At 36.9% G+C, this 12,208-nt stretch overlaps 1 pseudogene; it reads left to right on the top strand.

The window, feature by feature from the left end:
* The first annotated feature begins 6,616 nt into the window (after positions 1–6,616).
* Positions 6,617–11,559, top strand: LOC113359588 (annotated as a pseudogene).
* The last annotated feature ends 649 nt before the right edge of the window (positions 11,560–12,208 follow it).

Below are 12,208 nucleotides of genomic sequence, written 5' to 3'. Positions count from 1 at the left end.
GTTATCTTCCTCCACATCACTAGCTTTTTCAGCATCACTAGGTTTTTCACCAACATCAGCTTTTGATTTTCCCTTCACTGTACTTATGTATTCACCAGCCTCATCGTAATAGGGGTTCACTCCAGAAAAGTCAGATGCCTTGGAAAAAGTTCTTGGATCAAGCTCTTCTTCTTCCTCCTATGATGATGTGCATTCAACATAGTTGAGGGGATTGCTAGAACTGTTCATAAACCTTAGAAATTCTTCAGGATCTTTCTTACCCATCAGAAGTAACTTTCTTATAGGGAAATTCTCTTCAGTTTCATCAGCAGGATTTTCTAAAGTAGGATGAAGCTTGTCAATCCATTCTAATAGCTCTGCTGCATTGTTAGGACAAGGGATATATTTTATGTTTTCCTCTAGGAACCTAAACAATACACAAATAAAAGATATGAAAATTTTACACATTGAAACATGGTTCTGGTCACCTAGTCGGCATGGTCGATAATCTAAACAGTGCCGACTAATACTTAGTCGGCAAGGTTGTATTCATCTACAACGTCGACTACAACACAGTCAGTATGGTCCTATTCAAGAAAGATGTCGATTATTAACTGAGGAAAATCAAGTTTCTGTGACGTAAAGTCGTAACGGTACAAGTCTAAGAAGATGCCTACTAGAGAAAAGTCGGCATGGTTGGTTATTGATTACCATGTTGACCCTGGTTAATATTTCACAGTCGCCATGACAATTATGAAAAGCCGGCATGTTATTCATGTTACGACCCTGCCGACTACCACTTACATCCTAAGGCCGACATCTTATTTTTTAAAAAAAAAATGCCGACTAAAGACCCTGAAAATCATCATTTTCGATTTCTAATCTAATATAACAATCAAAACACACAACACAATAATGGGTTTGAGTTTAAATATCACTTACAGTATTGTTTTCGCCGGTGAAGGGTTCTTTTCAACATTCTCAGAGATTGAATTCTCGGGTTTACTGATTTCACTAGTTCCAACTTTTCCCTTTTCTTTTCCCTCTGATTTGGATCTTTTGATATTACCTGTTGAATCTTTATTGCTGCTTGATTGTTTAGAATCAACCATTTTTGTAGAAAATCAAAGTTGACAATTTGCAGATATTTGCAGAGAGGTTAATGGAAGATGAAGGAGGAAGAGAAGATTAATAGTTGGTTTAGTTTTTAATTTTAGGGTTATCGATTAAAATAGGTTTAGTTTTTAAGTTTAATTAGTTCAAGTATATTAAAGTAAACTCACCCATATTTAATCTCCCCTAAGTAAGGGCACTATGTCCATTTAAATCTGGGTATACCCCAATTAATCTGGGTATACCCAAATTTCGCCAGGTTATTTAGCACCCATATTTTTCCCATTTAACCACCTATGTTATAATTTCTAAGTAAATTTAATCTTCAATTCTACCGGTTCCTATGGGTGTGGAAAATTCTCAAGTTTGCCATTTTTGCGCCCACTATGGAGCTGGCAAACTGGCCTGGCTAAGTGCCAGGCCAGGTCAAGTTTCCACCTCGACCGCTCGGTCAAGACTACATCGTCCGGTGTTCATTAAACCGCTAGCGGACTTATAAGACCGGTCGGTCTAGTTTACACTGCTTAGTAGAATCTGATCCACCGACCATAAATCTTCTCCTTATAAATACCACATTACTCTACCATTTTAACTCACGCCTTCTCTTCTCTACTCTTCACATTTGTTAATCTAAAACAAATTTCATCATCCAACTCTTTCATTCACTTGTATTGTATAATTTCTTTAATATGTCTCAATCTTATACTCAATCTAATAAAAATAAGAAGATTAGGGGTGCAAAATTTACCGTAGCCGAAGATGAAAGCATTTGCAGAAACTATGTGTTCTTTACACAAGATAGTGTCGATGGTGCTCAACAACAATCTACCAAGTTGTGGAATAACATATTTGCTAAATTTCATGATGAAACTATGAACATCAACGATCGTGATGCAATTGATCTGTCCGTTCGCTTCGTTATAATCAACGCCCAAGTTGCCTTGTATGTCGCTGCTCTAATGCAAGCTTCTTGTGCTCGAGCGAGTGGTCTTGTCGATGTTGATGTCGAACAAAAGTGTCGAACTGATTGGCACCATAAACATGGGAAAAAAAATTCTTATGAAAGTTGTTATCATATTTTGAAAGTGTTGCCTAAATATAATCCAGAAGTGTTAGCAAACATGTAGAATATACCTGCAAGTTCACCATACACTTCTTCTCCTTCAACACCAGGTTCACAACCATCTCAATCATCTCACCTCCCTTTGGAGAATCCATTTTCTTCACCAGAAACTACAACAAACAACAATTCCAACTTTAATGTCAATGCTGCGATCAAGAGAAAATTATTAGGAAGAAATCATGCAAGAGCAGCGAGAAAAGTTTCCCAAGAAGGAGAAGCCAGTGAAGGTGTTTTGGATACTTTGATAGAGCATCAGAAGACCGTCGAAAAACAAAGAGTTTTAGACCGGTAGTTCTTGACTAGGGAGATGAAAAAACATCGACAAACTCAAGAGAAATTTGTTTCAGACTATGACAAGAATAAGATTCTAAATGCAAACACCTCAACAATGAATACCAGACAATTGATGGTATGGGAGATGGAGATGGACAGGTTAGCAGAGGAGTTGGAAGAAAAAAGAAACAAGAGAAACATGGAAAAACAATTTGGAGTTTAAGCTGAAGATGAGGATGATGAAGACCACGATAAAGTAGTTCCACTTAATTAATTAATGTATCAGCTTTAATTTTAATGGGTTATGGTGAATGAAATTGTTCTAGTTTTTTCATTACAAATTGTTCTATTTTTTTCATTACATTAAAACTTAAACTTGACAACATCCATGAAAATTAAACTTAAGACTATAACTAAATTATTCTAGTTTTTTCATTACATTAAAACTTAAACTTTAACAATATCCATGAAAACTAAACTTAAGCCTAACATCCCATACGAGTTATTAGAAACTCCTTAAGAATTTGGTAATGCGCTTCGTATTCGAAATTTTTTCCTTCCCATATTCGCCACTCGTCTCGAGTTCGTATTCCCAATTCAACATTTGTGTCACCTCTAAGACGATATCGAGTGACAATCCTTTTCATAGCTATAAAATCCACAAGATCTTTTTTGATAGTCATGAATCGGCAAAACAAAGCAGCACGATCCATGTTATGAGGATTACTTGTCTCTGTGCAGAAGGCATCATGAATTTTACCCAAATAACTCATACTAGGTAAACCGTTCATCTTTCGTTTTTCACCTATCTTCGGTTGGTATATTACATAGTTTCTACAAAGAGATAAATCTTCATCTTCAGTGAATCTAGGATCATCCATAAATTAACCAGAAAGTAGAGAAGTTTTTATAGAGAAGTGAAGGTGTGATTTTGAAATGGATGAAGTGAAGGTATATTTATAAGGAATGTTGGCGATTGAGTCTAGACCGCTAGCGATTGAGTCTAGACCGCTACTTTTAATGACCGTTAAAAATTTTAAACTTAAACAGCTTCAAAACAAAACTATGAAACAACAAATGAAACTTAAACAATTAAACAACTTCAAAAAAAAAACTATAAAAATAACAAATGAAACAACACTACTCAATTCGTCCTCCATCTCTTCCAAACTCAACCCACATATTCGCTCTGAGATCTTCCCTTAACCTGTTATACAGAGTTTTGTTCTCAATATGACTGGTCATTCACGTATAGTTCCTTGCAGGTAATCCTCTTGCTGGTATAATCTCAGGCCTTAAGTCTTCATCTTGATAGTTAGTCCAATTCTTATTACGACGAGTTTCCCGGATTACCATGTTATGCATAATGATGCAAGTCAGCATAGTTTTATGCATTTCACGAGCACTTAGACCACGATAAGGCCCATAAATGATTGCGAACTTCCGCTTCAGAATTCCAAAAGCCCGTTCCACATCCTTTCTCAGATCCATTTGTCTACTATTAAAATATGAGTATGAACGGCCCATTTCACCGGCAGGCGGCTGATGTAACATTGAACTAAAGTTGACCATTTTGGATAAATTCCATCTGCAAGATAATAACCATGAGTGTAGTGATTCCCGTTGATACTAAAATTTACCTGAGGAGAAATTTCATACTTTAAATCTTCAAACAAAGGCGATTTGTGTAGCACATTTATATCGTTTTGAGATCCCGAAAGACCAAAAAAAGCGTGCCATATCCAACAGTCATAAGAAGCAACAACCCAAGGATAACCGTTGGTTTTGCGTAGTGACCCTTATACTGACCGACCCAATAGGTAGGGCATCCGGTCCATACCCTATGCATGAAGTCAAGACTACCCAGCATTCCGGGAAATCCCCTTTCCTGATTTTGCTTTAATATTTCTCTAACATCTGCGTCCGTTGGTTTTTGTAAATAGGTTGGACCAAAATGATTAATCATTGTTTCGCAAAACAACGAAAGATACTTGTATGCGGTTGTTTTGACAATGTGAAGGTACTCATCATTAGAATTTGGAGGTCTGCCATATCTTAGAATCCTTAAGGCCGAAGTAACCTTTTGTTCAGGGCTATGACCTCTAATATTCAGTGCATCATACTGATAATTAAATTGAGGTTCTACCTGGCAAAGCTCACCAATAATCTTTACCACCAAATTTCGGGGCATGCGGAATCGGCCTTGGAAACTTTCATCAGAGAACACACAGTCGGGAAGAAAAATAATCGTGCATCAGCTTCTCGTGCCATTCATCCCAACCCCGGTACGTATATCTTCTTGTGAACACTTCTTTTGGCTCTGAATCTCTAGGTATTTGCCCCGATGAATATAACTGCAACAAATTGTTGGTTAGTTCTTTATCTTCATCTGACTCATCATCAATTTGTTTCAACGCCTGAACGAATATTTGTTGTTGTTCTTCAAATCGATCCATATGAATACGCACTTCTTCGACAGAAGAATCCATTGAGTTGAAAATAAAAATTAAACAGAGGATTAAAGGTACAAAAGAGTAAGATGATAAGAGTTAATGAGAAAATGATGTTTGATTAAATTGAATTGAATGGGATGAATTTATAGGGAGACGTGGGGGAAATAGCCGTTACTTCACTATTTAATAAGCGATGATTCCAAGACCGACCGGTTTTACGAAGACCGTTAGCGGTCGAGTCTCAACCGCTGGCTGTCTTTATATAAACGGCCGTCTAGTCTCAACCGTTCGGTGGAGACTCGATCGGTTAACTTATTTCCCATAGTGGCGCGGCCAGTTTGCCAGGCCAACTGGCATGGAAAATGGAGGTTTTAGCCAACCCCCATAGGAACCGGCCTTACACTACACCATTTTAAGGGATTTGCAACCCATATTTGCAACGACACTGGCTTCGTTGCGAAATGGCTGTTGCTAATCCCCGTTGCGAAAATTTAGCAACGACAAGAATAGGATGCGAATTTTGCAACCTCGCTCAGTAGGTTGCGAATTGCAACCGGGATTTGCTCAAGCGTGTGAAGCGCGTGTGCGGTCGGAACACTAGAGATGATAAACACACCCCAGTCAAACTTTGGTCAAGACTTCTTCTTTTTGTTTCCACCCTTAATCCCAATCTAGCCTTATCCTCCCTTAATCCATTTCCTTCTTCATTTTTTCTCCACCAGAAGCAGCTACTCTCTCGACTCACTCTATCCTCTCCATCTCCATATCCATCTCCACCTGCTCAGCTGAGCTCTTTATTCAGAAAGATTAAACCCTACTCTCAGAAAGATTAAACCCTACTCTATCATCGTGTAGAACTCTATCATCAGGTATAATCTTTGACATATTTTTTAGGGTTTACAAATTTATATATCTAGGGTTTGAGTTCTGATTTTTGGGGTTCAGAGACTTTGATTCTAGGATTGAGATATTTTGATTTAAGTTTATAGAATGCTAGTGTTCCATTTAAGTTTATCGATTTTAGGGTTCAATCTCTGATTCAGTTTTTCGATTTCATTTGTGAATCTGAAAATTTCGATTTCAGTTTTTCGATTTCTTCTATTTCTTTCGGTTTTAGGGTTTCATATGTGAGTCTAATACGATTTGATTTTTTCCCTTTTAGGGTTTGTCAAGATTGAAGAACTGAAGTACTTTGGAGATCTGAAGAACATTGAAGGTATAAGTTTGATATATTGTTCTATGTTAAGTTTTTTAGGGATTTTGATGTATTTTCAGTTTAGGGTTTAATTTGTATTTTTGGGTTGTAAATTATAAACTGATTTTATGGTTTGTTTTTGAAATGTCATTTCAGTTCATTAGAGTTTGAAGAAGAACCGGCCTTGTTGTGAGTATGAGAGAAGATAGGGGAATAGCTCTTGTCCTTAGTGCAAGACTTGACACGAGAATCATAGGAATACATGTTTTCTGAATTCCGTATTGCAATGTTTGACATGGTACTTACTATGTGTTTTTTGTTCCACTAGTTTATGTGTGTTTGATCATGTTCTTATTTTTTGGACATGGATTCGAATTTGAGACAAAGAAAGAACATGGGTTGTCTCAAATTCAAGCTACTGCCGAGAAAAAATGTTCACATGACTTGGTACTGGCTTACTGCCAACGGTTTCAAGGATTAATGGAGACGATTGAAGGCAATGTCTGGAAGAGGAAAGGTGGGTTATGGCTTACTGCATATGGTCACCACCATTCCCTGTCCATCTTTTGCATCTCCACCAGTTTGCATTCATCTCACCTGCATACAGCTACAGCAATCCATTACCACCTGCATCTCAAGCTATAACATACTTCATCACCTGCACTTTATAATGTGTACTTTTAAAATCAGTTGCTCAAATGGCTGTGCTAATGGGGACGGCTTTCAGCTCTTACAATTACCTTTCTTTGCTAGAAAATCAATCTTATTGCTCTATTATTTTAAATTATTAGTGATTGGTCATGCCTCTTTTTGTTGCCCATATACTGTTATAATGGTAATAACCCTTGCCAGCTGTTCCAACGTTCGTTCTCAAACATGGGTCTCAGGACTCTGAACAAACTCAGTTGTTACTCGTTAATGCTGTCTTCTAGATGAAACACTTTAATCTAGTAGCATGCTTATATGAATTAGTACATTTATTTTTGATTAGGAGACATGTTTTATGAGTTTCTGGTAATATCACATCCATGCTTTCCAGCTGCTCCTAATAATTGCTTTCCATCTCCTCCACCCATTTCACGTGGTTCATTGTTGAATGCTTAACTTTGCAATGTTTTCATGTTTACTTTCGTCATATGGTTTTAGTAAACTACCAGAAGAAAAATTAAATGCAGAAAGATTTATTGTGAATTTATGTTGCGTATTATATGACATTCTCTTTGTTTATGCCTGCTGCAGGCGAGAGGTTATCGTGACTTCATCTGTTCTGGCATGTGAAGTAGCAAATGTAAGCCCCAAAATAGAGTTGTTTATTTTGCTGCTTGGTTATTTGTGTTTTATGTAGACATGATTAGAACTTCTTTTCCATAGGTTACTTGTGCATTATTTCTCATTATGAAAGAAGGAAATTTGAAAAAAAATGTACAAAGAGTGGACTTTGATTGGTGCGTTGACGACATCAGGCCTTCCAGCAGCTATATATGCACTGCAAAATAGCTTGTTGCAGATCTCCTACAAGAATCTAGATTCCCTTACCTTCTCAATGCTCAATCGGACAAAGATACTTTTTACGGCTTTCTTTACATATCTCATATTGCGGTAGGTTTGGCAACTATCATTACTAATTTTCATTGTGACACCATAGTCTCTGCTCCCATTCAATATTCATTTCAGTAAAGTAATCTGATAGTAAAAATTGAATATGTTGTATATGCTTTTCTGAGAATTAAGATATACCCCACAAGCCATAACTGTCATATATATCCTGATGCGAGATTCGATTATGCTCGTAAAGAGGTCAGCATAGTTTCCACTTTCTACGGTCTTTGACGATGTCGTTTCTGGGTCCTATCTACAGGCAAAAACAATCAGTTCAGCAAATTGGGGGTCTTGTCTTGTTGATTCTTGCAGCTGTTCTATTAAGCGTTGGGGAAGGCATGGGCAAGGGCTCTAGTGGCAGTGACGCGGATCTGATTTTATTTCATGGTATTATTCCTGTTCTAGTTGCATCTGTACTCTCGGGATTCTCTTATTCTCTCTGTCAGTGGGCTTCTCAGGTTAGTCACTAGTCACTACTAACAAATACTACGTATTTTTCGAAGTTGAGACTCACTTCTTGATTTAAGGCACCTAACTCTCTCTTATGCTATGGGTTCTCTATGTTTCAGGTGAAAAAGCATAGTTCATACCTAATGACTGTAGAAATGTCAGTTGTTGGAAGCATGTGCTTGCTGGCAAGTACCTACAAGTCTCCTGATGGAGAACAGATCAGAAAGCATGGATTTTTTTTTATGGTTGGACCGCAATCACCCTGGTAATAGTCATCCAGAATCGTTCTAACAAGTTATCATGAATTTTATGAAACATGCTTTCATAAGTGACATGTTTTTTAATCGATACTACAATTGTCATTCAAATCTATAAAAATGTTACATGGTCTCTAAATTTCTAGCTTGCGCATGTTCAGCATTTATCATTTGTTCATTTTCCCTAAAGACTTAACTGATGGCAATATCTTGATTGCATAAATATAAGCGTAAGTGCTATTCATAACCTTATTGCTTATGTCGGAGATAGTTCACCTTATTCTTTCATCATCTGATGATCCTAAATTGAAACTAGGCTGTATTGGGAAATTTTGGAAGTTTCAAGCTTTGAGTTGCATAAAATAAATTAGTCTCCATTTCTATCATCTTTTGCAACTGTTGAACGTATGACATGGGATTTCGTAGTGGAATCATTAATGGTTTTTCAAAGTTTTGCACCGTCGAGTAGGTTGTAGTAGTACGGTGCTATGTTATTTTTATTTATTGTCTTATTTCTCTTTGTGTATGTTGTTTCAATTGGCTCAGATACCAGTCCTAACCAATGTTGTTGGTGGGATCCTTGTTGGACTTGTTACTGCTCATGCCGGTGGCGTCCGCAAGGCAAGTAGAATACTCAGAAACTTTGTAAATATGTAGTCTTCAGGTTGTAGTATGGAAAATATTCTTGCATTCCCTTTGCTTTACCCAATATGTCTGGACACTCTTCCTTACAATCCCAGAAGACTTCTTTAATTTAGTACCAAGTTCTAAAGTGTCCAAGATACTCTGATAGAGACATCTGTCGAGGCACTTGTTAGAGCCTGCCGTAAATTCAAATGAGAAGTCAACAAAAAGTGTGGTCATGCTTTTAAGGTTTCTTAAAAAGATCAGGATGATTGGGTGTGTTACTACAGTAAGGAGAGGTGCTATCCTTCCTTCCCTCACAGATTGGTCTCTCATAATGGGAGATAATTTGATGCATTTTGTTCATCTTTTCATGTATTTATGCAGGGATTTGTCATTGTTTCAGCGTTGCTGGTAACCGCTTTGCTGCAGTTTATTTTTGATGGAAAACCACCATCTATATACTGTCTTTTGGCATTGCCACTTGTGATCAGCAGCATTTCTATTTACTAGAAATACCCTTACAAGCTTAAGAAAAAGTCTTCTTGAAAGGTGAGTCCGCATAATTTTTTTCTGGTAAAAGTAGTTCACTATCTATATGATGTTATTTAACCTGTTATATAAACTTGAACTCCCTACTTTTGTTATTTCTGGTTTTTTGGTTGTCATGAGCGTCGCATTTTCAGTGTTAAACCGTGTGTATGCTTGTGTCTAATAGTACATACCATTTATTGGTTACCTTTTGGCTTTCAGATGATATATTACCTTCTTGTTGAAAGGAAGGTAATGACCTTTTTGCATGATTGATGACTTGAACTTTTGAAGCGCCTATGAGATGCTGACAAGTTATGTTAGTATGATGTTTCAGACTAGGTTGATGAAGTTGCAGAAGCCCTGATAGCGCAAGGCCTGCACGTTGTTTCTCTTCATGGTGGTCGTAGCCAAAGTGAAAGAGAAGCAGCTCTTCGCAATTTTCGAAATAGCTCAGCTAATATTCTGGTATCTCCATGCCCTTCTGTATCTGAATTAAGTTAAATAAATGTGTAGTGTTTATATTACACCCCTGCAACGACTTAACCTCCAAACTCACTGTCCAGGTCGCCATAGATGTTGCATCTCGTGGTTTAGATGTCACTAGAGTTGCTCATGTGATCAACCTTGATCTTACCAAGGTATATTTTTCTTCTTCACTAAGTAATATTCAATTTATTCAGTTTCGTCCTTGTCTGGTTACATTAAATATCATATCTGATTTTGATTTATTTCCTTGTGCAAAGATACTTCTGTTGTCTCAAAATTTTATAATGTTCTGCTCTTAGTAAACATTAAAGTGTTGCTGTTAATTGTTCGTGACCAGTATTAGTCATGTATGCAAGTAAGCCATGGCAGAGTTTGATACTTTATTAGTTCATTTATGATGGGTTTGCTGCAGATATTGCCGAAACTTGAGTTTGCTAGCTGGCATGACTTTCCCGAAACTTGAGTAGTATTTCTGTTTTGCCTTCGGATGATGCTTATAAGTGATTGTTATAACTTATAACTTTCTAACCAATATTTTAATGCATTCATCAAAATTCAACCTGTGATAGTTTTGAATTTATTACACTTTGTTATATTGAAATTATAACTACAAAAAAGCTCAGTCCTTACACATGTTATCCTGTGTTGCTTATAGCTTACACTTTCATTAAGATTTGGTCATCTACCAGGGGATATAAGAATATGTGACATGACTTTGAGAAAAAAAAGAACAAAATATGTGAATTGTAATGCCCAAGTGACATTATTCAAGCTGCTATTACTAGCAATTCTTTTCTTGATTGCAATGCCTGGATAGCAACTACTGTTAATATGGTACAGCTGATGCATTTATTGTCAATCACTTGAACTGCCGAGATTCTAGTGGACATGTCAAATGCCTTTGATACTAGTAGATCCTGAAGTGGCTTAATCACTTGTTATTCTTGAAATCCTCTTATTCATTGTTTGTTTACGATGGTTTTCATTGAGATTGTTGATTCAGAAATAGCCACTGTAGAGGCATACATGTTTCATTGAGTGTAATTTGATACTTTCAATCTCTTGCATAAGCTATGTGTTAGTGTGAAGTATGTGGGTTCTTTTGATTTGATTATATAGCCTATTAGTCTTCGACTCAATCTTTATATGCATACTGGATATCTGATTAGAAGAATATGTGATGCTTTGTTCGCAGGTTAATTGAATGATGCTCTGTTGTGAGATCAGAAAGGTTGGAGAACAAAGCAGCAAAGCACCAACCATTAGGTCCCTTAGCAGCTGCAAGATTTGTAAGTTATAATGTAGTATCTCCTTACAGAGATTTAAGTTGGAAGAACTTAGGAATTTCAGAACTTTATACAAACTGAACTTAGGAACTAAGTATGTTTATGTATATGTCCATTAAATGAATGACATAGTTTGTATCAAATACTCATACTTGTTGTTAACTTCAATTGAAGAATTCTTTTTTCATAATGGTGAATGTGGAAATGAAAGTGTAAAAGTTTGTATATCTGTGGAATGCTGAATATGGGGAACTGGGTAACTGCAGTGGGGTAAATGTGGGGGGAATGGATTTTGACCAGGTCAATGAAGACCTGACCTTTTTCTGTTGCAAACAAAATAGCAACGTTTTTTACTGTTGCTAAATTAGAACCACAACCAATAAATTAGAACCAGAACCATAGTTCCGGATAGGGGTATTCCTGTAATTAGAAACAGCATAGCAACGGCAGATCTCGCTTGCGAATAAACAATGTCGCAACGGCAAGTTGCTGACCGAGAGTCGAACGCACATCGTATTTTGCAATAGCGATATGCCGTTGCGACCTCAGTCAGCAACGGACGAAGGCCGTTCTAATCCCTTAAGTGTTACCACCTACAAATACAAAAGTCACATTAAACTAAAACTAGTAGTACAATACTTCTTATGCCTTCTTCTTTGATTATTTTAGTAACACTGGGTCAATGTGGGATCGATCCAGTTTTTCATTTTAGGTTCTTACAAAAAGAAAATTAGATCATGGTGTCCTGCGGGAATGGTATTTTTTCAGTATGCCAAGCACTCTTTAGTTCTTCCCAACCCAGCAAATATCAAACCCCAACAACTCAGTATTTTTGC

The sequence above is a fragment of the Papaver somniferum genome, chromosome 3 (assembly GCF_003573695.1).
Source record: "Papaver somniferum cultivar HN1 chromosome 3, ASM357369v1, whole genome shotgun sequence".
In the NCBI taxonomy this organism is placed as follows: domain Eukaryota; kingdom Viridiplantae; phylum Streptophyta; class Magnoliopsida; order Ranunculales; family Papaveraceae; genus Papaver; species Papaver somniferum.
Note: the sequence above shows the minus strand (reverse complement) of the source record. Positions and strands in the feature narration are given on the sequence as shown.